Consider the following 26424-nt stretch of genomic DNA (forward strand, 5'->3'; position numbering starts at 1 on the left):
TTCAATAAAGCCTCATGAAATGATAAGGTATATTTCCTCTCCAGAAAAAAAAATATATATATGAGGGAAGTCTGACCGAAAGTCACCATGCCTTGTATAGCCCCAGGACACCGGTGGAACTTTATTAATCTTTAGATTAATATTTGGCCACCTTATAAGAAAAAGTGGCTACCCTGGGTCTCTCAAGCAAACTTATTAGATCTTTATAGAGGAAAAAAAATACATTTTAAATAAATAAATATCTGAACATATAAATGCCACAAGCCCAAAGCCCCACAATTCACAACAATTTTATTGCCCTTTTTTACTGCTCCCAATATCACAGAAGTTTACAATTAATAGTCACCAAGATGAAAAAAGAAAAAGATAAAGAAAATGTTTATTGCTTTAGAAACACTGGCATTACCCTCTCTCGGTTCTTTAACGATCCTCCTCTCTTGCTATCAGCAAGCAAAGAAGGCCGAATAAAACATGTCCTTAATGTGGATGCCACACATTTCAGCTGATAAGCTGATGTGTGGCAGGAGGCGAAGGCTTTAGGCAGGGGCTGGCGGGAGGGGGTACCCACCCAGTTCCCTGCAGCAATTACTGCCTATGACAGACAGCGGAAATTTCACATCCCTCTGAGCAGGATAACGAATGCACCAGGGGGCATCTGATTTTGAATTAAGATGACCAAGATGCCAAGGGGGAAAGGGTATCTGAAGCTGCAGAAAGACACTCAACCTTGAGAGTCGTGCATTCTTTCTTCTGTCCCTTGGTATACTCATTTCAGACACATCTACAGGACATCCAGCTAGCCACTCATTTAATAAACACATACCAGGAATGGAGAACACTCCCAGGGAAAAAAATATGTTTTTAAATCCAATCTTCATATGGATTAAAATGGTACATGTTCGAATCTTGCCGCACACCAGAATTGTCTGGGTCACTGGATCACGGTCGAACCATGGCTAATTTTAAAAGTCACACACACTGCTGCGGCATTGTTTCCAACTCAGGAAATTAGCAGCTTTTGCATGTGTCAAAATGATGTTTTGTGAGATTTTTGTAAATTTTCTCCCTGTAGTCCTTTTACCACCCAGGTTGAGATGCAACATTCACTGTGAAAGAAAAAGGCAGTATGCCTCCAGTCAGTGAAATCAGAGAGAGAGAGAGAGATAAGGACATTAGAGGTGGCTGAGGACAGTGCAGGGTGAAGACTGAGGACGCAAAGACCTCTCTGTCCTTTAGTCCCCCTTCCTACACCCTAAGGGAGAAAAATGGTAGAAGCATCTGGGCTGACACCCCACCTCAGAGGTCACCCAGAGGTGTCTAGCTAGGGAAAGAGCAAGGATGCGGGTCTGAGGCTCTGCTCCAGTGCCCCTCTCCTCTGGGCATGCTCATGTATGCAACACCCCCACCTCGGGACTCCAAGAGGAAGCTGTGGATGTCCCCAGGGTTCCAGAGAGGCCTAGTGGACAGAAGCAGCAGTCAAGTCTGTAGGCAGCTGCCACTGGGTATCGCTGAGGACTGCAAAGAGTCAACGGCGACAGTCACAAGGCAGCATGTACCAGAAGAACAGCCAGGGTCACCGCGGCCATGCCACAGCCAAGACGTTCCAGGTATGGCCGTCATCATCCGCTACAGAGGTACCTCCCACCTTGTGGCTCTAAAGGACAGTGTTGTCCTGTGAATAACCATTTGAAACTGGAAAATCCCAGTTACCTGTCCTGAGCAAGTCAATTCCTTTCCTTAATGAAGCAAGAATGCATGAAGACAACAACCTCCTCCCCGACAGAATCCTGATTTTCAGTGGGGAACACTGCCAACCAATTGAAATGCCGGATTTCCTAACCTTCCCTGCTGATAGGTATGGCTGTGTCAGTTTTCACCCAGAGGATGAAGAGGGTGACTCAGAAGTTAAAAGGCATTGGCAGCCAAGGCTGGGAGATGGTAGTGGGTAGAGTGCTCGTAGTACAATAATGAGGACCTGATCTTGGGCCCCCAGAACACATATAGCAACAGGACATGGTGGCATGTCCCTGAAATCCCAGCACTGGGGAGGAGGAGACAGGCAGGTCCCTAGAATTTACTGTCTAGCCAATCTAGCTAAATTGGTGAGCTCTAGGTTCAGGGACAGTCATTATCTCAAAAAAAAAAAAAAAAAAAAACAGGGCAGGGGCAAACAGCAGTTGAGAAAGACACACAAAAACACACCTGCACACAATTCACCCACACATGTAAACAGACACATACAGAATTGACATTTACAATAAAGAAATAAAGGCTGAAGAGATGGCTTGGTGGCTAAGGCGTTTGTCTGCAAAGCCAAAGGATCTTGATTTGACTCTCCAGGACTCATGTAAGCCATATGCACAAGGGGGCACATGCATCTGGAGTTCGTCTGCAGTGGCTGGAGGCCCTGATGCGCCACCTATTCTCTCGCGCATGTGCAAATAAATAAAACAAAAATTTAAAAACAAATAAATAAAAGCCTCGATTCTGGCCATAGCACTTGGAACTCCAACAAACACTTTGGACCACAAACCCACAATCACATACCAGGAGGAAGAATAAGTGATTAGAAGACAGGATCCCTGATGGAGCTTCGCTGCCATTGTATCTTCCCTGAACCCCCACTTCCAGATTTAACTCAAAAGAGAAGCTCTTTTAAGTTTGTCCAAATCTCTAACATTCTGGTGTTATTACATTATACAGGTGAAGTGGTCTTTGTGGAGGTTTTGTTTGTTTTGTTTGGAGACTGGGTTTATATAGCCTGGGCTAGCCTCAGCTTTGAGATCCTCCTGCCATAACCTCCCAAATGTTGGAATCACAGGTGTGCAGCTCCAAGTCTGGCTTAAAACAATCCCATTAAGGGAGCTGTGAGTGAATAAGTAATCAATAGTAGCAAGTGAGGATAATTTTTGTACCCTGATATGATGTATTAAATATATAGGTATGGGCTGGAGAGATGGCTTAGCAGTTAAGGCACTTGCCTGTGAAGCCTAAGGATCCATGTTCGATTCTCCAGGTCCCACATAAGCCAGATGCACAAGGTGGCACATGCATCTGGAGTTCATTTGCAGTGGCTAGAGGCTGTGGCACACCCGTTCTCTCTCTCTCTAATAAATAAATTAAAATAAAATAAAATATTTAAATATATAGGTATGATATATACCCTCTGCTACACATGTTTACCTTTTTATATGCCATAATATGCCTAGAATAGTTATGTGTAACTATAGTAAGGGCCAAAATCTACATTTAAAATAACAATTTTAGGGCTGGGAAGATCACTTAGGAAATAAAGTGCTTGTCTTTCAAGGCTGAAGGCCTGAGTTTGACACCCAGAACCCATGCATGCCAGAGTACCCACATCTCTGTGTACTCCCAGCACTGGGGAAGCAGGAACACAAGGATCCCTGGAGCTCACGGACTAGCCAAATTAGTCTAATTGGGAAGCTCCAAGTCATGAGAGAACCTGCCTCACAGCTGGAAGATATACCTAAGGATGCCTCTGGCCTCCACATACACACACAGCTTTCAACTAAGTAGGTACTTTGAAAGACAAACTCACTTGAACATATTGCCTTAATAGTGAAAAACTATTCAATACCCACTAAAATAGAAGAGAAACATAATTCAGTGTTCAACATTTCTGTAAGGCTGTGAACAAGAACTCAGAGTGCTGGTCAGTGAAATCATGTTTGCCACGCATGCACAAAGTCCTGGATTTGATCCCTATCACTGCAAGAAGAAAATCCTATGTAGATATGAGCTCAGATGGTTTCAAGTAGACCATGAAAAGTCTTTAACCAATCTGAAGACATTTCTCTGTCTATCCTAGAAAGGAAGCTGCCTTCTGGCTTTTAACATGCAAGTGTGAAAAGGTTTCCAAGGAATTTCAATCATATTGCATTTTGACACTTTTGTATATTTCAGTCAGACACATATCTCATACTTTAGAAATTACCCAGGCCTTTCACAACTCAAGAAAATGTGTATGGTAGAGAGTAGTATAATGGTTAGCAAAACAAGAGCTACTCCCCTCTCCAGCCCAGAGCTACCAAATCAAATAGGAGCTGAGATATTGCTGGTTATATGGAATTATTTATGTTCCGTGGAGAATAAAGGATCTAAGGTGAGGGGTTTTTTTTTATCTTAATGATAAATATGAACAGACTGTAAAGCTGCCTGTTAGCTAGCATAGACAATCGTATTAAAGAGAAACCTTGTAAATTTCAAAAGCCTACAAACAAGATGTAGAAAATTGCCTGCATTTATAGAGCCATTTATCAAAAGACTTCCTTCTCCCTGAGTGTTAGAAACTTACATGTGTGCTCACATGGCAAGAATTCACATGGAGCCTAAAATGAAACAAAATCTTGCTTTTTAGGAAAAAGAAAAATCACATCAGCTTTGCCCATTAAGAGAGAGTTTAAATGGGTGAGATCCAAGACTCTGTTATTAAATGACTTCCAAGAACATCAAAACCTCATCATTTACCCAGGAAAGAAGAGAAATCAAGAGAAAAAAAAAATTAACTGATCAGACCTGAAAAAAAAATGCTGAGCCATTACTTTGCAGTGCTGCATTAAAAATACATCTGTGTTCAGATCCTGAGCCTTATTCCCACTCCCACCAAAACAGCAGATTTTAGTGGGTAAGTCGCAGTGCCCTGGAGTTCAAAGTTAGGCTGGAAGAAAGCCCTTAGCCTGCTGTGTGCCTTGGTAGAATAACAATTAAGGATTTGAGGAAGATAAGCAAGATGGCCCAATAACCCAACCTAACACCCCATACTGCTACCCCATGTCCTAATGCTATCTACACGGATATTCTGCACCCACAAACCAAGGCTCTAAGTGGTTATATATTCACTAAATCCTTCTACAATGGCATCAAGAACAGTGCTTAGTACATCAGAGTCCTCCAAAAATATCTGCTGTAAAAAACAAGGGAACAAATTGTAAGCCCCTTTAGAAACTACCTGGGAAACAACATGTCAGAGAAGTGACACGAGTTTCGGGAAGACACCACAGTCCTCAGCATGACAGAAACTACTGACAATTAAAGCCTCTATTCTGGGATGGGAGAGATGGCTCAGGGGATAAAGCACTTGGAACTCAAACTTGAGGACCCGAGTTCACGTCCCAGCAGCCCAGCAGCCTGACTGTAATGTGAGTGCTTGGGAAGCAAAAGCAGGCAAGTGGACTAGCCAGACTAGCCAAAGAGGTGAGCTCTGGGTTCATGTGAGAGACCCTGCTTCAGTAAGTAAGGTGAACAGCAACCACAGAAGACACACAGGAAAAACCTTTGCAGGAAAATAAACGTAACTGGACAGAGACGATTGTCTTAAATGACATAATCTAGACTCAGAAATATAAACATCATATTTCCTTATAAGCATGAAAACTAGACATATGTACACATATAGTATCTCACATATATAATATGAAGGTAGAAAGGGAGGTTTATGAGGTAAGGAGTCTCACAATGGAGAAAATGGGTAACAGGAACCAAGTATAATGACATACAAGGATGAAAATGTCATAAGGAAAGCTATCATGCTGAATGTAATTCAGTCAGTAGGTTGCTTGCTATGCAAATATGAGGACCTGAGTTAGATCCCTAGAACCCACATAAAAATGCCAGGCATAGTAGTGGGCACCTGAAGCCCCAGAGCTGGGGAAGTAGAGAAAGGAGGCTACTTGGGTCCCCCCTGGCCAGCCAGTCCGGCCTAATTGGCTAGCTCCAGGCAATGAAAGATCCTGTCTCCAGAAAAGGTGGATGGCACTGAGAGCAATGCCACCTGTGCTTGTCTTCTGAACTCTCCACACATGAGCACACACGCATGCAAACACACGCGTGCCCACAAATATGCATAAAATGCATAAAAATCAGCAGCATATTGCTGATAAAGTAACGTCCAACCAAAAATCATCCACTGTATTGAATAAGTATTTTCTCTAAAACTGAAAGTCACATGTAAACTTTCAGAGGGATTAGAGAGACAGCTTAGTGGTTACAGGCACTAGCTTGCAAAGCCTGTGGCCTGGGCTTGGTTCTCCAGTATGCACACATAAAACCAGATGCTCAAAGGTGGCATGTGTCTAGAGTTTAACCTAGCATGCCCCCCTTCTCTAGTAAATAAATACTTGTTTTAAAAGAAAGAAATTCTCTCTCTCTCTCTCTCTCTCTCTCTCTCTCTCTCTCTCTGCCTCTTTCTTTCTCTATTTCTCTCAAATAAATACATAAAAATAAACAAAGATTTCTTTAAAAAAAAAAGGGGGGTTGGAGAGATGGCTTAAGTGCTGGCCTGTGAAGCCTAAGGACCCCGGTTTGAGGCTCAATTCCCCAGGACCCACGTTAGCCAGATGCACAAGGGGGCACACACGTCTGGAGTACGTTTGCAGTGGCTGGGGGCCCTAGTGCGCCCATCTTCTCTCTCTCTTTCTTTCTCTGTTGCTCTCAAATAAATAAAAATAAACCAAAAATTCTTTAAAAGCAAAAAAAAAAAGGGGGGGCTGAGGAGATGGCTCAGCAGTTAAAATTGCAGAGGGCCTCCTATGGAATCAACATGACCTCCAAAAGTTGATGCATTGGAACGTTTATCCTTAAATTCTTATGTTAGTGACGCTTGCAGGTGGGGTCTTTGGATGATAATTAGTGTTAAACAAGTCCTGACAACATGACCATGGTGTGATGGTAGCTTTAGGAGGAGAGAAAGAGAGACCCAGTTAGCATGCTGGCTATTTTTGCCATGTGTTGTAGTTAGCTTTTCACTGCTGGGACAAAACACCTGACCAAAAGCAGCAGAGGGAAGGAAGGGTTTATTTCAACCTACAGTTTGGAGAGGAAGTTTCATTGTGGTGGAGAAAGCATGGCAGAGCAGAGCACAGCAAAAGCGGGCTAGGAGCAGCAAAAGTGAGCTGGCTCGTGTATCTGGTGGGGGAGGAGGTAATTTAGGTGCTGGGCTTGGAGCATAAGCTAATAAACCTCAAGGCCTGCCCCAGTGACACACCTCCTCCAGCAAGGCTCCACCTCTCAAATTGCCACCAGCTGAGGATTCATCTTCTCTGTATCATTCCAGTTTTATTATATGTGCTGCCGAAGTGAGCACCAGCTGAGGATTAAGTATGAGGCTTAATCACAAACACATGAGGCTGTGGGGAACCCTTTCCAATCAAGCTACTGCACCATGTGATATGTTCTCCACCATGTCATAACACAGCATGAAGACGATCACAAGATAGGGCTCATTAATTGTTAACTTCTCAGACTCCAGAGATTTAAAGGGGAAAAAAATTTATAAATCACCCGTTCTCAGGTATTCTATTATAGTAACTCAAGGTGACCTAAGCCAAAACCATATGAGACTAATGAGCTAAGAAGCAGATGAGTTTTGTAGTCCAAGAGGACTGGGTTTATAATCCTACCTAGCTACCAGAGCATGAGCTGTGGGTATATAACCTAACTTCTCTCAGCCTTGGCTTCTGTTGGAGTCATCGTTTCTCATTGCTGGGAAAAAGCACCTAACCAAAAACAACTGATGGTAAGAAAGATTTTATTTTGGCTTAAAGTCTTAAAAGAAAGCTTCATGATGGCATGGAAAAGCATGACATGAGCAGAGACTGGCCATCACTTTTGCCAAAGCAGGTGGAAACCAGAAGCAAAACAATGAGCTAAACTGTCACAAGGAGACACTGGCTGTAACACCCTAAAGCATTTCCTAAGGAAGACATCTCCTCCAACAAGGGCCTATCTCCCAAGTTGCCATCAGCTGGGGACCAAGTGTTCAGAACGCATGAGTTTATGAGGAACATCTGATTCAAACCACCATAATTTCCTTATCTTTTAAATGGAGATAATACCACAGAAGTGGTTCATGAGCACTTAGTGAAATGATGCGTGTAGACCATTCAGTGTAGCTCCTGTTGCAAAGTAAGCTTTACTTTCTAAATTGTAAAGTGGGCATCACGTGATCCCTCTGCAAACACACCTTGTGTCATGACTTGAGAATAAAATGTCTCCCACAAGCTCAGGTATCTGAACACTTGGTATCCTACGCTCCTCTGGGAGGTTGTGGAAATTTTAGGAGGTGGGCCCAGCTGTAGAAAACCTAACAGCAGGGAAAATTATCCCTAGTCCTTTCTTGTCCTTTCTCTACTTCCCATCCATTGTGGGGTGAAAACCAGCCTCTGCGCCATGCTCCCTCCACCATGACTTTCTGCACAAATGCACAAGGCCCAGCAACCGTGGACTGACCCTTTGGAAACTGTGAGCCAAAATGCATCCTTCCTCCCTTAAGTTGTGTCCCTCAGGTGTTCGTCACGTTGCTGTCAAAGTAACTAACCCACCAAAAATCTCTCTGGATCTCTGACTCTGGCTCTCCAACATCATGCTTCCTAATATGCTTTAAGAAAAACTTTGCATGCTGTTCCCTCTCAAACCACACATTTCGCGTCTCATGAGACCCACTCCTGTCCAGCCTTCTCCATCATTCCCCTGCTGTAAGTTCTGTGGTCCAGAAGTTGACAAAGGGTCATCACTAGACAAAGCCTGTTGGTAATTGCAATAAACCCGGGATGAATTACAGGGAGTAAAATGGGTGAGCACGTGCACTTTTTTAACATAGGCTTTTGTTTTAGTTTCCGAAACAAGATCTCACTCTGTAGCTGGCCTTCCATTCATGACACTCTTCCTGGCCTCGGCCTCTCGAGTGCTATAACAAAATCACCTTAAACATATTCTTTTGCATAAGGCTTTTAATAAGCTTTGCAAGTGAGATCAGGTTAAACTCTGATAACAGACTAAGTAAATCTGGTGAGTTTGTATGTGAATGTGGGTATGCTCCCCAGAGTTATCCCTTCTCCTCAGATAGCGGATCAGAAAACTCCCCGGCAGCCAGCCAGGCAGGCCAAGGGCTGGAGATCTGCACGTTTACCAGACCTAAATCTACCAGGGCGCTGCCTTTCCCAGACGTTCCAACTGCCAGAGCTTTATCATCTGTCATGCGCAGGTGATTTGGGAGTATACGCCGGTGACATAATGCATAATACCAGCTTAAATGAAATGCCACACATCAATCCTTCTACTTAAGGCAGAAAGACCTTTCAAACAGGAATGCCGAGACATTTTCCTGGCGAGTAAAGGGCTGCTTGATATATCTCTTGTTGCTGTTTTGTTTGCTTTGTGGGTGGCTGTAAAGGAGAAAACTCCCTGCCCAGTCCACTCTCATAAACCCACCCTCCTGCCAGCCTCCTAGACCACAGCAGCCCACTCCTACGCAAAGCGGGTTCTGAAAAACAAGCAACCTCTTAGGCAAGACGCTAGCCCAATGCGGGAGGAGAAGAACTCCACAACCAAAGGGAGCAGAACGCATCCCAGGGTGGGAGGGCCTGGCCTCGGTGGGCGTGGCCTCGGGTGGGCGTGGCCTGATGACAGCACAGTGGTGTGCTTGCAGGACAGGCTTGGCAGTCTACACGTGTGCAGAAGAGCAAAGGAGACCAGCGTGATCACGCAGGCGCACTCCTGCAGGGCACCAGCAGCTCTCAGCTGGGAAGCTGGCATCATCTACTTGGTGTCGCTCATAGATTTCTCTAAAGGCCTCCATGGATTTTGATAGAGCTGGGAGTGAAGGATGTGGTTGTCAGGCTGTGGGAATCTTGTTCTTCCATTTCCCCATCCACCACATCCTCTGACCTACTTGACATTCATAAACATACCTGAAGCAGAGGGATAACTTCCACATTGTCAGTAACAAAAAAAAAAGAGAGAGAACTACATAAAGCATCTATTAAGAGAAAGAGCAAATGTATTATGAAATGCAATACCATTCTTGACTGCATGTGTATATATGTGTGCTGGTGTATGTGTGCGATGTAAGCACATGTGTGTGCAGACACATGTGCCCCATGCATGTGGAGCCATAATGTCCTGGTTATCCACATCTTTCCTTGTACCAGCCTCACTGAACCTGGAATGGCCACTTTCAGTCAGACTGGCTGCACAGTAAGCCCAAGTGATTCTCTGCTCCCCACAGGACATGCATGGTCATGCCTAGCTATGTTTGGGGTTCTAGAAATTGAAATCAGGAGGTCTCAGGACCACTCAGACCTTCATGCTTGCTCAGGGAGATATCTTAACTATTGAACCACCTCCCCAGCCCTCATATAGCTGTTTTTAGATCTGTGGCAGAAGACATATCTCAGAGTGGCTGCCTACCAAATTCAATATATGATACCATCTCATTTATGTTAACACATATACAAATTTAATTATTTATGTATCTGTTTAAAAAACAGGGGGGGGGTGAGCTGGGCTGGGCTGGGCTGGAAAGATGGCTTAGCAGTTAAAGCATTTGCCTGTGAAGCCAAAAGACCTTGGTTCAATTCCCCAGGACCCATATAAGCTAGATACACAAAGTGGTGCATACATCTTGAGTTCAATTACAGTGGCTGAAGTCCTAGTGCACCCATTCATTCATTTTTTTCTCTTTTTCTTTCTCTCTCTCTCTCTCTCTCTGCCTCTTTCTTTCTCAAATAAATGAAGTAAAATTTAAATAAATAAATAAATAAACGGGGCTAGAGTGATGGCTTAGCGATTAAGAGTGAGGAAGACATGTTCTGTCTGCCTCAAGAGGCCAGACATGGGCTGGAGAGATTGCTTAGTGGTTAAAGCTCTTGCCTGCAAGGCATAAGGACCCAAGTTTGATTCCCCAGTACCCACTTAAAGCCAGATACACAAAGTGGTGCATGCATCTGGAGTTTGTTTGCAGCAGCTAGGAGCCCAGGTGTGCCCATTCTCTCCCTCTTTCTCTCTCTGCTTGCAAATTAATTTAATTAAAAATAACTTTACAAAATAAAGAGGCCAGACATGTTCCTGCTCCCAGCAGCCAGAGCCACTTGTACCCCAGCTGCTGGCAGAAGGCTCTCTTGGTCCCTGGATCTCCTTCTGCTCCCAGCACCAGACCTGCTCACAGACTAGCTCCAACTATTTCCTCTGCTGAGGGATTTGCTCCTGCCTCCTGCTTTAGTGGCAACACTTTCAATTTGTCACTCCTGTGCAAATGAAGCCCTCCTTGCTTCTGTCACTTTTATCACCTTTCATTTTCTTTGGGTGGTGGAGGGTAGAGAAATAAGAACTGAACAGAAGAATCGGCTGTATCACCAAGCTCAAAATTTCTGTTCTGTGCACCACCCAGCCTGTGGCTTCCTAGACATCAGAGACAGACCTGGTTGGAAACAACTGGACACTCAGTCACCTTAACTCAAGAAGAGGAGTGGATGACAGGCAGAAGCAGAGGAACAGAGGTGAGGGACCAATATCCTCGAGGCATGTCTAGTCACTTCCTGAGACCTTATTCCCAATGAACCTTGACCAAATCCTACATTCCACTCAGGAGAATTTTTGTTCTAAGACCCCAAGCTCTGTGCTAAAACTCCCATCTCACAGTAATGGCAGCATAGCAGATCCAATGTCATAGAATTCAAAAGAAATGTGTTGGATGACAGAATTCATAAATATACAGATACACTTATCATCAAACACAAAGAGGAGGAGGAAAAGGAGGTGAAGCTGATTTAAAACTCACAGGAGCTTCCAGGAACAAGGAGGCCTTTCCCAGAAATCAGAGGAGAATAAGGAAGTAGTCGATGGCACCCATAGTATCGATCCAATTAAAGTACTTTGATTTCTTCTCCCACTGGTGTGCAACCCAGTGGAGCTCAGCTGCTCTTTGGCTGCGCCTGGTGCCTTTCCCTCCGTGCCCCATTTTAGTCACGTAATTTTCAGCGGCTCTTCAGTGATGGCTGCCTGGCCACTTCTAATTCCTGTGCCTTCCTTCCTTCCCTGGTCACAGGGATCACCTCAGAGAAGATCCTGATCCAAGTCAGCCTGCCCAGAGTCTTCCCCTTTGATCACATGGTACAAACTCACACTTGTAGACCTGTGCAGTTGCAGAAAGAGAGGGAGGAAGGAGGGAAGAGAAGATAAGCAGATGCTTGATGGGTTTGAAGTTCCTGAATCCTGGCATTCCAGGCTGGACCACCACTCTGTGATTCAATTACAAAGGGAAATACACATGCAGGCTGAAGAGAAGGCTCAGCAGTTAAGGCACTTGTCTGCAAAGCCTCATGACTTGGGTTCGATTCCCCAGTACCCATATAAAGCCAGATGCACAAAATGGAGCATGCATCTGGAGTTTGTTTGTAGGGGCTAGAGGCCCTGGCATGCCATGTTTATTCATGCTCTCTCTCTCTCTCTTTCTGACCCCCTTGCAAATAAATTTCAAAAATACACCTCTCCTTTTCTTAGTTTATTAAATTAGAGTAGGATATGTGACACAATCCTAGACCCCTGATTTGTAGACAGGATGCAAGGTTTCATTAATGCCATGAAGGATGAACAGTGCTGGTATTCCTACAGCTAAGCAAGCTGCCACTTCTGAGCAGCCTTGGAGAAAGCGCTGCTCGTCTGCAGGTACCCAGCATTATGCAAGTGCTCCATCTCCCTTGACCATAGTTTCCCATGGGCAGAGGCAGCAGATCTCCAAGCTGGTCATGGACTGTGTTGTGTTGCTATTTCCTCTGTATTGAAACAGTCTCTTCTGGAAGGAGTCACATAAGCCTGCTGGAATAAATGCAACTTCTAATTCTCTGGAATCTGAAATTTATGATATTACTGTTTATAAAATCCCCAAGGTTATATAGGCACTAACTATTGCTAGGGGAGATGAGATTGTGAGCAGCCCACCTACCTGCAAGTCAGGCAGGGATTTCCAGGGACGAAGCTTTCAAGCCTTGTGCGAACCTTCCTGTGATTTGCAAGCTCCAGTAAATAAACTCATTGATGCAGGATTTGGAGGTTCAGGGGTGTCCCCTCTCCAGGCCTGTGAACCTTAATCTTTGTGTTCTTTACCATTTCAACTAAGAATTGAGAAAACGGACTCCAAGAAGGGTAAATCAGGAGTTATTAAGTTTATTTAGGGAGAAATTATGAATTATGGGGTTTCTTGTAGGGGGAATTAAGATCCAGGGGAAGGCTATCTGAAAGACTGAAGCCAGAGAAGGGCTCTACTGCTTGCCCAAGAGGAAAGATGGAGAGGCTCCCCATCACAAAAAACTCAGGAGTAAAAAGGGTCTGGAGAAGGCACGCATACCTACATGTGGATTGAAAGCTTAAGAGCCAAAAGATGCCCTTCACATAAGGGACCAGAGAGGATTAAGACACAGTGAAGGAGATGGAGAAATGGTGTAGCAGTTAAGGTGCTTGTCTGCAAAGCAAAGGGACCCAGGTTTGATTTCCCAGTAGTCACCATGTAAGCCAGATGCACAAGGTCATATCCGAAGTGTCCATTTGCAGTGACTCCGAGGCCCTGGTAGGCCAAGGCTCTCTGTCTGCCTTTGTTCCCTCCCCCACCCCCTCCCCTCTCAGATATCAAGGGAAGATCACACCTCCCTTTCTCTCAGATATCAAAGGAAGATCACACATGTAGCAAAGTGAGAAAGCATCCTAAAGCAAAACACATATAGGAGGCAAGCAGTAAAATACTCAGACAGTCAGGCAAAACAGCAGGAAGAAAAGAGAACTTGCTCCTGTGCTCCGCCTTCTTTACATGGGTCAGGCATCCAATTAGAGTGAACCTTGTTATCAGACTCAGGTGAGTAAGCAGAGAGCTGATTGGTTCATAGACTTAAGGGGGCTCACTTGGTTTATGGACTCAAGGGGCTGACTCAGGCGAGGTCCACCCAGTGTAGGTTTCTGTGGGGGAGTGTTGCTGGCAGCCATCTTGAATGAGACTGGTTCAGAGGTGAGTTCTAATTTTGCCAGACCAGGTGGGGTGGTATCTCCTTGTCCTGGCTAACTGCCTATAAAAAGCTATCCTGTTTCTCCTTCATCACCAGCTCCAGCAAGTAACCCCAGTAAACTCACTGGCTCTCCAAGCTCAACTTTGTTAGAATCATTCCTTTGATCTGTCTTATCAGGAAGTCACACAATGACCAGGGAGGAGGTCTGGTTTGTGAACTCTGCCAACTGGGGTGCCTCAGTTTGATGTCTGAGCCACCCCTTAAAGCATTTGAGCCAGAAAATTATGGAGGAAGGAGGCTAGTCAATTGTAGCCATGGGAGCAACAGACATACAATGGCTGAGAACCAATAGTATGTAGGCATTAGGGTTGTACCAGAAGACAGAAGTTCCTGGCTGAGAAACTTCTAGAATTGCTGTTGAGAGAAACAATACAGCTCAGAGCCCAGGATCAATGTGTTACTTCAATAATGTCACCTCTTTCAGCCTAGTTTCCTCATCTTGACTGATCTAGTCTAATGCTGACTCCAACAGACTCTCATGAAGATTCCAGTAAATAATCTTGTACAATGAAGGCAGCATCTCCAGTGGGTGAGAAAGGCCAGCTTTACATAAGTGATGTTAGAAGACCAGTATATACCAGAAATGCTTTCTCACACCTAAATCTTATATAAAAAAAGATGGAAATGGGTCAAAGATGAACATATGAAAATTAGGGCTGGACAGATAGCTTAGGATTTAAGCGCTTGCCTGTGAAGTCCAAGGACTCATGTATGACTCTCCAGATACCACGTAAGCCAGACACACAAGGTGATGCAACTGTGCAAGGTCGCACATGTTCGCTAGATGGTGCACACATCTGGAGTCCAATTACAGTGGCTGGAGGCCCTGGTTCACCAATTCTGTCTCGCTCATAAAATTGTTTTTAAAGAAATATTAAAATTAAGCCATAGAAGTATTGGGGGAAAATGGACCAGGCCTCAGATCCAATCAGAGAGCAGTTATTTACCCCCATAGCAATCATTTAACCAATTATTTGTTTAAGAGAGAGAGGGAGGGAGGGAGGGAGGGAGGGAATTGGCACACCAGGGCCCCAGCCACTGCATACAAACTCCAGACACTTGCGCCACTTAGTGGTCACATGTGACCTTGCACTTACTTTTGTGCATCTGGCATACATGAGATCTGGAGAGTAGAACATGGGTCCTTAGGCTTTGCAGGCAAGTGCCTTAACCATTAAGTCATCTCTCCAGCCTTCACCAAGTATTTTTCACTGGAAGTTAAGTCTGCACATACAGACTCTGTGCACAGAAAAATAAGCTTGTATATTTGTAGGACAAACTTTTAGGTGTGGCATTGTCAACTCAAAAGTACATGACTAGGTAATTTTGATAGTGCCAGAGGCCCCACATAATGTTTGTGTCTGCCTAGCCTACAGCCCTTCTACTTCCTCTATAGCACAATGGTTACCCATGTATTGCATCCTTCTCAATAAGCCAGTTATCTGAGGTCTGGTCCATGGGAAGGAATTCATGTCTGATACTGAAAACTTAAGTCAAAAGCCTGTGGCTAGGGACGTCATCAGCCCTAATTTGACTAAATAGATTTGATGTGTCCATCAAACTACTAACGAGTTCTGTTTATGCCTGTATATTAGTATAATTCTGTGATCTATATATTTCAAAACAACTTTTTTAAAAATAATATTTATAAGAGTAAAAAGTGATTGTGGACATGCCAAGGTTTCTGGCACTGCAAACTCCATATGTATGTGCCACTTTGTGCATCTGGTTGTACATGGGTACTAGGAAATCAAACGCAGACAGCAGGCTTTGTAAGCAAGCACCTTTAACTGTGGTGGCATCTCTCCAGCCCCTAAAAACAACTCTTACAAGAAAGTCAGGAAAATGAGATTGTGATGTACAACTCTTAGCATAGGGCCTAGGTAATAATAAGGTCCCAGTAACCATTAGTGTATTTTGTTGTGAATGTTTATTTTTATGATTATTACAGTCATGGGAGCCCTTACCAGGCGGAAGATGCCTGCTGTGTCCTCAATGATATCCTGGCATCGTGGGGCTGGCTGAATTCTCTTGCATTCCTTACCTTCTTGTTGCCTGAACTGCTGTTCCTTGCCCTAGCATCACCTGGGGAAGACAGCCCTTACTCTACTACTCTTCCAAAGGAGCCTACTGCCTGGGAAGAGTAGGCTCAGGGATGATTCCAATCACAAGATAACAAAATGCAAACCTCTGAGCTCTCTTATCAGTTACCCCCCCCAAGAATGCCATTCATCCGTGCACACACTGCATTGCCTTCAGTGGAGCTGGGGCGGGAGAGAATGCTCCTTCCCACCTGCTTCCCATCCCAAGGTCCACAAACCATAAAGTATAAGGCTGTGCTAGCAAGTGGTGGTTTGGGAGTTGGGATGTCGTCTAGTGATACAGCACCTGTCTAGCATGTACCTGGCCCTGGAATCTAACCCCAGCACAGCAAATAGTAACAATGATATGATAATAAGTCATTATCCTCTGGCCATTCACTGTTGCTTCAGTCCTGCTTATACTTAACTACTGGACTTTAAAGAGAAAACGTGTTCAAGAACACTGGTTTTCCAATAGTGTACCTCTGTTCAATGGTAGGGCAGCCTGAATCAGTCATACATGCTTCAAAGGCATTGAGAAGATTCCACAATTTTTACATGGGCCCATAGCATCTTTCTAACTCTAGGTGCTATGCAAATTAAATAATCTCTAAGTCTTCTTGAAAATGTGCCATCCTTTATGCATACATACAAATTCCTAGAGGCGTGTGTAAACTAGAAATTAGGGACCTGGCACTCCCTACTCATTGACATCAAGAGGCAGCTGAGGTGGAGATGCTGGGGTTCCTGGACTTTCCTCATTATAGATTGAATGGTGCCTTATGGGTACTCAGGGAAACATCCCTTGGTGGTTCCTGGGGACTTTATTTATGTATTTATTTATGTGTGAATGTGCATGCGCACATACATGTGCACTCACACGGGCAGGGGCATGTCAAGGCACCCATGTGTTGGTCTGAGGACGACAACTTTCAGGTCACTCCTTGCCTTCTACTTCATTTGAGGCAGGGTCTCTCACCATTCACCACTCCATTTGTGAGCTGAGGGGGAAATCTCCGTCTCCCCCTCCTTTCTTGATGTGGGTGCACTGAGATTACAGAAGCCTGTGACAGCTTCCGGTGTTCATGTGGGGCCTGGAGATCCAAACTCAGATAGTCAGTGTTGGACAGAGAGTGCTTTATCCAGCCGAGCCATCTTCCCAGCCCAATTTCCTAGGATTGTTAATCACCTGTTTGCTAACAGGGGCGTCTCACCTGCTTTGAATACCAGAGCCCTATGTGCTTCTCGCACTAGCCCCTGATCGATCCTTTTTCAATATGGTTTCATTTCTCACTGGAATCGTCTTGCTCATGTTCACACACTCGGTGCCCAGCACGGTATCTGGCAGCAGGTGTTCAATAAATATTTCTTGAAAGCTAATGAAATTAAAATATATGTGTAATTTCTTAGCAACCAGAGATTTATTAATACCACAAACCATCCAAGCATGCCTGCTCGCCTGTGTTTAGCTTTCAAATCCAAATCTCAGTACCACATATTTGCAGTTGGGTAAACAACGTGACCGCATTTGACAAATGAAATCCAAAATCTCTGAGGGACAAAGGGCACCTTGCCTTATACAAGCACCAACCCGCAGTTTATATAAGCGCAGGCGCTGATAACAAATGCTAGCGATATTAACAAAAGAAGATTCTATGATCCTGACATGGTCTAGTGATTTAGCACCTGCAGGTAACTTTTACTCTGAATCTTAATTTACTACCCACTGGTGACCCTTGTGTAAAAATCAGGACAGGGGAGATTTGATCTTGCATGTAAATTTTATGTTTTGTCTGCTGACAGATTTATGGTTTGGGCTGCGCCCAGTGCATTCAATGAGGGAGAGCCACATAATGGTCATGTGTGTCATCAACCAGCACATTAAGCTGCTTGCAATATCCCAGATTACAGTGGTACATTGCATTTGAAGGCAATTCATTCCAGATTCAACTTGGATTGCTTTTCCTCTACAACTGATGGAGGGCTAGGCAATGAGATCATTGGTGTGTGTCTACAGCCGAAATGTGAATTTGCTGTTTGCAGAATACTACAAGAAGTCAGGATATTTATTTCACTTAAAAATAGAGGGGAGGGGAGAGAGAGAGACTCTCCCTCAAAAGATCATTTGCCCTAAACACAAAGGAAGCAGAGGCATATCCAAAAGAGCAGAGAAAGGGATTCAGAGATGAACACTGGTCTCCTCGTACCTGTGATGTGGCTCAGTATACAACCTGGCTGGGCAAGAACACAAGCATCTTGCTTCCTGTGGCTTCCTTTGTAGCAGCTTGCTGTGCACTCACCCTCAGGGAACACCGGAGGTGACAGGCCCAGAGCTCTGCCACAGGACGACCACTTCTGTCTGTTCAGTCACACCAAACAGTGACTTCATGGCAGGAGAAAGTCTATATTGTCCTACAAAATGGGGACAACATCTTTTCTGGGAACAGAACCTATACTGATGCACCTAACACTGACTGTTCAATTGTGACATTTCATTTTTAAACATCAGATACAAAAATGGTAACATATCAGTATTTGCTTTGATACAAGATATATTATCAAAGGGCTGGGGGAGTGAAGCACTGGCCTTATAAGCATGAGGAACCGAGTTCAATCCCCAGAACGTATGTGTAAAAAAAAAAAAAAAAGAGTGTGTAATAACACACACTTACAATGGGAACACTGGAAAGCAGAAACAGATGGATTCTTGGGGCTCACTGGCCAGCCAGTCAAGCCTAGCCTATCTAGTAAGTTCCTGGCCAGTGGAAGGCAGTGTCTATTAAAAAAAAAAAAAAAAAAAAAAAGGTGTCCAGTGCCTGAGGAACAATACCCAACCCCCAGGGTTGTTCTCTGGTGCACACACACCCAAAAGATACATGGTTAGAACTGACACTCAGGAGTGATCTCTGTGGCTTGTTAAGATTCAATAATATCTGTACTTTTTCCATAAAGACATATATCGTGTCATGCTTCAACAAAAGTTATTAAAAATGGCTACCCAGAAAAGTACCCCGAGTGTCTCCTGCAGCTTTTACCCCAAGTTTCTCCTGCGGCTTTGTGTAAACCCTGGCACACTGCCCCAAATCCCTGGGACAACTATTTTTGTTTGCAAAGCTTGTCACAGAGGCAGTGAAATCCACACTGAAGTGGCAGCATGGTGGGGAGTGACCGAGGACACCATGCAGCCAGGAGCTTACCACGACAGACGCAGAGTGGTGCTGATTGCCAGTTGCCAAACGCTCTGCGGAAGGCCCTGGTTGGAGCAATCATAGCTGATTAGGAGCAGGGTCAGAAACATGCTTTTTTTTTTTTTTTTTTAAACCCAAACTCATTATCCACCATTGCTGGTCCCTTTTTTTAGTGGCTGACCCTTAAGGGTCCAGTCACAAAGCCTTATCATTTACAACCCTCTTTGCCATGACCCCCTTGGGAAGGGGGAAATTCAGGGGCCAAAAGGAACATAGACTTTGAGGTTGCAATTGGATTGCAACTTGCAATTACAAAATCTCTTAAGCTCCACAAATTTCTAAGAGCAACATTAATGTCAAGAATGCAGACTCTGGGCCTAAGCATGACAGTATAAAGCTTCTCAGGAGAGGATTCACAGCGTGCAGAGGGCATGGCACCATTGGACCTGCAAGATTGTGCCTAGTGCCAAATGTATATATTGATCACAAAATAATACCAAAGTAACTACATTCCAAAATGGGCTTTGTAAGCCACATGCTTGATTTAAAAGGGGGGGGAGATGTATAGGTAAAGCTGAGTTCAGATGTTTTAGAGAAGGACCTTCCCTTCCCTTCTGCACTCAGCTTTGTGAACCTATTGAAGGTTCTAAGAAATCCTGCAGCAAGTAAATATGCTTAATTTTATACCTCATACAAAATACCACAACTGGGGGTCTGGGTTTTCACTTATAAGCTGTTCTGGTTGTCGTTTTTACACTGGGACTTTGGAGGCATGAGGCTGATGCACTAGTCTTTGGGCCACATGTGATGTTTATTCATACACACTGTAACTGCAGAGTTTTGAATCTTTCCTTTTGAATTTTAATTACATCCAAGTCTGCAGGGCATGCAGCTCTCCCCAGGCTCCTACAGCTAACTGTGCTTATGTGGGGAGAGCACCGCATCACACAAAGAGCAGTTGTCAAGACTGAATAAGCCACCATGCTTGGTTGGTGGTGTAGACAGCTACACGATGAACGTCCAACCAGACAGTGTTTATGGGAGGAAGGGTTTATTTAAAGCTTACAGATTAGGGAAGGTCCATCAATGGCAAAAGAAGCTGGCTGCCATTCACAAATCCAAGCAGAGAAAGAAACTATTGTGTTAGAAAAGAAGCTAAAAGTTGAACTGATTTACTGAGTTACCATAAGAGTTAATTGCTGAGGAGCTAAAACTTATCTTTGTCAGCAGATAGAAAAATCCTAAAGAAGTAACTGTCCAGAAAAGGCCTAAAGGGATGATAAGAAGGAAAGACAGTTTAGGCAAAAACAAAGTAAAATGGAGTGCATGGTGGCCTGACTACGGAAATGATTGATATGCAAATTGTCATGTCTTGTTTGTTCACTTACCCCTCCCATTGGCTATGAAATCTATAAAATGGAAATAGAATCGCAGCTCGCTAGGAGGCCAGAGCTTCTTTGGAGGGCTACCTCAAGCTTTTTGGCCCTAGGTAATAAACTCCTCAACTTTCACTTGCACTGGTGGTGGAGTGATCTTTCCAGAGAATTTCTGCAACCCATCACCATCCAGCAAACACCAAAAAGGAGCAAGCAGCAGGGACCCTGCCAGAGCTCACACTTCTCCGCACACCTTTGGGTCGGAATTTGGATCCCTCCCCAAACACATCTTTGGACTGGACCCCAGAACCCACCCACCCCACCCCCGTGACACCTGCACCTAGGCTCCTGGAGACCTAGGTTACAAGGCTTAATAAAACACCCGGGTCTGTGAGGGACATGCACTCGCTCTCCCACAGTCGGTTTGAAGGTGGAGAACACTCACTTGAGCAGTGGCCTTGGCTTTGCGTAAACCTAAGCGGCTCTTGCTTCTGCCCCTGTATGCCTGCCTTTCCTACTCTCGCCCTTTTCCTAAGCCTCCTATCTCTTCTATTCTTTACATTTCCTTCTCATTCTATTTATCTAGTAAGTCTTTTTATAATAGCTCTTTACTGAATTAGGGTACGGCAAGGCCATTTTCACGCAAGTATAGAATGCACTTTGAGCATATGCCACTCATTTCCCACTGACCTCCCTCTCCTCCCCCTCCCCTTCCTCTGAGTCCCCTAGACAGTTTCACTGCTACTTTCACGCTATCTACACGTGTATGATTTTAGGTATTTATATAAAATCTAGGACCCACAAATGAGGGAAATCCTGCACTGCTTGTTTCTTCGAGACTCTTAGTTCGCTTTACATGATTACTTCCAGTTCCACTCTTTTTCCCACGAACAACATAACTTCATTCTTCTTTGTGGATGAAAACAATGCCATCATACACTACATCACATTTTCTTCAACTGTTCCTGTTGCAAGAGTCATAGGTTGATTCCCACTGCGTTAACCTTCCTGGGGTGGGGCTGTGACATTTACCCCACATAGGCTACTGACAACAGATCACAGTAAGATGCCCTCCAAGTCCAATCTGGTGAAGCAGCAAGTTTATTGAAGTTATTGAGCAGGGTGAAGGGTGGCATGCATCGGCATGGATGAGAGGTGACTTATAGGAGTGTGGGTGAGGAGTTACTGACGGGAGCCTGAGTGATAGGTTACTTAGCGAGCAAGGCCAACTCAGAGGCAGCTGCATCACGTAAAAGCCCACCCCAGAACAATGACCACTCGGAAAAGAAGGCTGCGTCCCTGGAGCACGGTGCACACCTACAGGCGGCTGGGCTGCTTGGGAAGTCTCTTCCCCAGTATTTGTTTACAGCTTCTATAACTGGCAAGGGGAACAGGGAGCAGTCTCGTGGCCTTTTAAGTTTCAGGGGCTTTCCAGGACCCGTGAGTCCTTTGCTTCCATCGTCCTCCTCCATCCTCTCTCTTCCCTCCTCCCTCCAGGGAGTAGTATTTCAAATCAGAAGAACTGGCCAGGCAACAGTTCCATAGCTTAGCAATTGTGAAAAGTGATGCAAAAAAAGAAAAAATGATGTGCAAATATCTCTGTGACACACTGACTTGGAGTCTTTTGGGTAAATGCCTAGGAATGGGATAGCGGGTCACAACGGCAGATGCATTTTCAGGCTTTGGAGGAGCCTCCACACTAACCTCCATCGTGGCTGGACTAGTTTATACTCCCGCCAGTAGGGAGGAAGTCAGTCCATGTCCTCACCACCATTTGTTACTTTTTTCTTGGTCAGTGCTACTTATAAGTAGGGTGAGAGCATCTCAATGCTATTTCACTTGCCTTTCCTTTGATGGCTACCAAAGGTGAGCATTTTGTTTATTGGCCACTTATACATATTTATCAATGCTGGTAGGTAGTGAGGTTCTCCATTAAGACAGTAAATATGGCTCCGCAGGGCCATTTGGTCCCACTTCTAACCTTCGGACCTTGCTGTGGCATGGAGAAAGCAGACATAAATACCATGTAAACACTGAGTGTGCCCCGACAAAGCTTTATGCGGACAAGTGGGCAGTGAGCCACATCTGGCTCACATCTGGTAGTTTATCCAGCCTGGAGGTATGCTTTAACTGGCCATGTTAAGGAATTTGAGCAAGTTTTAAAATTTTCATCTATCTTCTTGAAAGATGCTCCTCATTTCCTGTGGCTAATCCATCCCCAATGCTCTTTTGTAAAATCCATTCTCATTTCAAAGCTAATCCCACTCCCAACAGGGAGCCTTCCCCAGCTGCCCCTTGCCAGGGACTCAGAACAGGACTTTCCTCCCACACTCACCAGTCAGTGGGCATCAGCACCAAGGACACCCCCTGCTCAGTCTCCCCTTCCAGGTCACAATATTTCTTCTGGTTAAAATGCACGACTCTCACACCCCAGCCACCCAAGCCCTACACAGCTTTCTAACAAGGGATTCTTCTGTCTGAAATTCTCTGATGTGTTCAGTTTTGAAAAGGAGCTAATATTCTAAGGATAACAATGAATTGTACTCACAACAAAGTAGCAAGGCTGCTTTTGGCAAGGCTCATTTTGTTGAGATGGATGGTGGGAGTGGGGAGGTAGTTTAGAGAGTCATGGAGAGACATTCTACAAGGATGTACCAAGGACCTTTCTCCTTTCACGCCTCCACAGCACATACCCTACTTATGCATCCATGGCAGAAATGCCAGGGTTTTGTGAGAAAAAGCAGCTTAATTTATTCTAGCTTGGACTAGGCCATAGCTCCCAAACAGAAATGCCTTCAAAGGGAAAGGAGGGGCACACACCTTGTGAGACCATCAGAATGATTCCCACAGCTGCCAAGTGAGCCCCTGTTTATCTGACTTGAAAGTATCAGGCCTGCTGGGATTTGAATCCTCCAGTTCCAGAGAGAGAGGGAGAGAGAGTGAGCCAGCTTTAGCATGGGGCTTAAGAGTTGCCTGGAGGGCTGGGGAGATGGCTTAGAGGTTAGGCACTTGCCTGTGAAGCCTAAGGATCTCGGTTCGAGGCTCGATTCCCCAGGTCCCATGCTAGCCAGATGCACAAGGGGGCGCACGTGCCTGGAGTTCGTTTACAGTGGCTGGAGGCCCTGGTGTGCCCATTTTCTCTCTGTCTGTTGCTCTCAAATAAATAAATAAAAATAAACAACAAAAAAAAAAGTTGCCTGGAATATACTACAGCCCCATTGGTTTTGAACTAAATCTCCTCCTCCCTCCTGGATGTAAATGAGGCCATTTCACAGGCAACATCCTGTTCCTAGGATAGGAGGTGGATGGGTGGATGCATATAAGGGCTGCAAAAGGCAGGACACCATGGAGGGAAAGAGCCAGAGTACAGGGCAAAAGACAGTCTGAACTCACAGCCTCTTTTGGTGGACACATGCTCTGACCTACCTGTGTGAAAATGTTCTCAAAAGTGCTGTCTTGGGGCTAGGGCACTAGCTTGGTGAGGAAAGTGCTTACCACACTAGCATGAAGACCTGAGCTCAGGTCCCCAATTTCCACGTAAATTGTCAGGCATGGTAGTGGACAACTGTGATCCCATTGTTGGGGAGGCGGATACAGGCAGATCTCTATGGGTTGCTGGCTAGCTAGCCTTACTGAATTGGTGAGCTCTGGGTTCAGTGAGAGACCTCATCTCAAAGAATAAGGTGGAGACTGATGGATGAAGACACTCAATGTCAACCTTTGGCTTCCACATACACACGAGCACACGTGTCCATACACACATGTGCATCTGTGCACACCAGATATATAAATATACATATATATAAATATATATATATACATATATATAAATATACATATATATGTGTGTGTGTGTGTGTGTGTGTACATGTATACCAAATGTGTATGTGTGTATAGACTTTAGAGAAAGTACAGGCTTAGAAGTAGGAGCTGGAAATTGAGTTTGCCTCCAGCTGCCATGTCATCCTGGGAAATATCACCGTGCCACATCACCTATGTATGCATTTTGTCAAATGGTGCAATAAGAATACCTACAAGATACAAGAGAGCTGGAGAGAAATGGCCAGTGGTTAAGGCACTTGCCTGCAAAGCTTAATGACCCAGGTTTGATTCCCCAGTACCCACGTAAAGCCAAATGTACAAAGAGGCACATGCATCTTCAGTTCATTTGCAGTGGCTAGAGGCCCTGGCACATCCATGTTCATTCTCTCTACATAGTGAATTCCAGGACAGCCTGGGATACAGTGAGACAATACCTTAAAAAAAAAAAAGTCTACTTTAAAAATATACAAAAAGAATAACTACAACATTGTCCCCTGCTGCTCAGATTCCTCCAAAATTTGACAGTGCCTGTTTCAAAGCACTGGGGCACGATGGCTGATGTGCCATTGTGTGGTGGAAGTGCTCACTGTTGTCATTATAAGGAGCCTAACTGATAATCACCTGGTGTGATTGCACAGTGAACAAGAGGCGGGCCAGCTTCCTCTGGGCAGCAATAAATGCTCCTGCACACTGCCTTACTGTAAATACTTGGCACTTCTGCCCAGTGTGTGCACGCTGTTGGTGGATGGAAAGGCATTTTTGGGCAATATGTAAACAACCATGCACACTTTGTTACAATAAGAATTTCATGTAATTGTCATCTATCACAAATTGTTTTGGGGGGGAATTGGCATGTGTATATAGAGTATGTGTGATTGGGTATGTGTGGAATATGCACATGTACGTGCAGATGTGTGCCAGGGCACCAGTGAGAGGCAAGAGGATAACATTGGGTGCCCTTATCTATCTCCCATCTACATGTTTGCTTGATACATGGTCTCTCCCTCAACTGACGGCTGCTGTTCACAGTCAGCAAACCCCAGCAATTGTCTAGTCTCTGTCCCTCACAGGACTAGGATTATAGACCTGTGTGGCAGTGCCGAGCTCTTTTTAGTAGGTGCTAGGGAATCAAACTTGACCTTCATGCTTCAGTGGCAAGTACTTACCCATTTAGCCATCTCCCCAGCCTCCCTTTTGTCTTGGGTTTTGTTTATGGTGGTTTGATGTGAAATAATTAAATGTAAAAATACTTTTTCAGTTCTATATAGTTCATGGGCTATGGATTATTGACCCCCTCACTAAGCGAGATGATGTGGGACTGGAGAGATTGCTCAGTGGTTAAGGCACTTGCTTGAAAAGCCTAATTACCTGAGTTTGATTTCCTAGTACCCACGTAAAGGCAGATACATAAAGTAGCACATGTAGTGGGGGTTTGTTTGCAGCAGCCAGAGGCCCTGGTGCATCCATTCTCTCTCCTTCTCTCCCCTCCCTCTCTCTCCAAATAAATAAAATTTTTAAAGAAAATTTAAAGGAGGGAAATTCAGATGTGGTACCTGGCATATGGCCTTGGCAAGCTGACCCCTCTGAGCCTCATTTTTCCTAGCTACAAAATGGGATAATAGTACTACTCACCTCCTAGCATAACTGTGAATGTTTTGTGACCTGGAACCCATAAAGAGCACATCATGAGACCTGGTGCCGTGGAGCCATTTTCTCTGAACTGAAGCATCCCTCTGTAGCAGTCAGCCTCACATTGTTAGGATGAACTTCCAGATAAGACATAGGAATGGGGGAAGGAAGCTTGCAGATCCAGGGGAAGCTCTATAATGGCAGAAGAGGTTGACCCCTTCCATCTGTCCACACAGAGAGAAAATCACCACCATCACAAGCAAGCACACTCCAGGAACCCCAGGCAAAGCTCAAACACTGTGCTTATATTTAGACTGGAATTCCCCAAACACACCTCAGGGCTGGACCCTACAATCCATACACAGTGACACCTCCTCCAGCCAGGAGTCTGGAGATCTACGTTAAAAGCCTTAATAAACTCCCAAATGTAGTGGAGAACATCCATTTGAACTCCCATACCCTCCTGGAGACAGTA

The 26424-nt window shown here is 44.7% G+C and overlaps 1 pseudogene; it reads left to right on the forward strand.

Annotated features, from left to right (window-relative positions):
• Window positions 1-1381: 1381 nt before the first annotated feature.
• LOC123454658 overlaps window positions 1382-26424 on the forward strand; it is a 141999-nt pseudogene continuing 116956 nt past the window's right edge.

Source organism: Jaculus jaculus, chromosome 14, assembly GCF_020740685.1.
Source record: "Jaculus jaculus isolate mJacJac1 chromosome 14, mJacJac1.mat.Y.cur, whole genome shotgun sequence".
Taxonomy (NCBI): domain Eukaryota; kingdom Metazoa; phylum Chordata; class Mammalia; order Rodentia; family Dipodidae; genus Jaculus; species Jaculus jaculus.